The sequence below is a fragment of the Geospiza fortis genome, unplaced genomic scaffold (assembly GCF_000277835.1).
Source record: "Geospiza fortis unplaced genomic scaffold, GeoFor_1.0 scaffold131, whole genome shotgun sequence".
Taxonomy (NCBI): domain Eukaryota; kingdom Metazoa; phylum Chordata; class Aves; order Passeriformes; family Thraupidae; genus Geospiza; species Geospiza fortis.
The window spans coordinates 2,643,845-2,644,379 of NW_005054391.1; positions in this window are offsets into that span (position 1 = coordinate 2,643,845).

Here is a 535-nt window from a genome sequence, read left to right on the forward strand (position 1 = left end):
CTGCCTAGAGACAGAGCCACACAAAAAAATTAGTTCTTCCTAACTCCAAGAATAAATGCCATGTGTCTTCTGCGTAAAAACCATGAGGGTCTCATGTTGCATATATTCAAGCCCTCACGAACATTAATACACAGGGTCAGTGTATGCAGTATGCTTCCACACTGTGTTTCATTTCTGTAGTGATAGGGAGCTTCTCACAGAAAGTTGGACTACACTTCCAACATCCATCACGACAATCGCCATGCAGCCACACAAAAGCTGCTGGCCTCACACTGTCGCTTTGTGCATATCAGCTCGTCAGCCACAGAAATTCTCAAATGAATTTCACATCCATGTGTTAGGTACGGTCCGCGAGTGCAGGGCAGAGGACCGGGCAGGACACGGAGCGTGGCGCGGACCCCAGCGTTATACTCGGCTAGTTCTGCCAACAGAGCGAACTCTGTGGGAAGCTGATGTGAAGCCGGCCGTGCTGTCGATGCTGGCCCGGTGAGGGCCTCTCCGCCACGCCTGGGCGAGGATTCCTACGGCAGGGGGC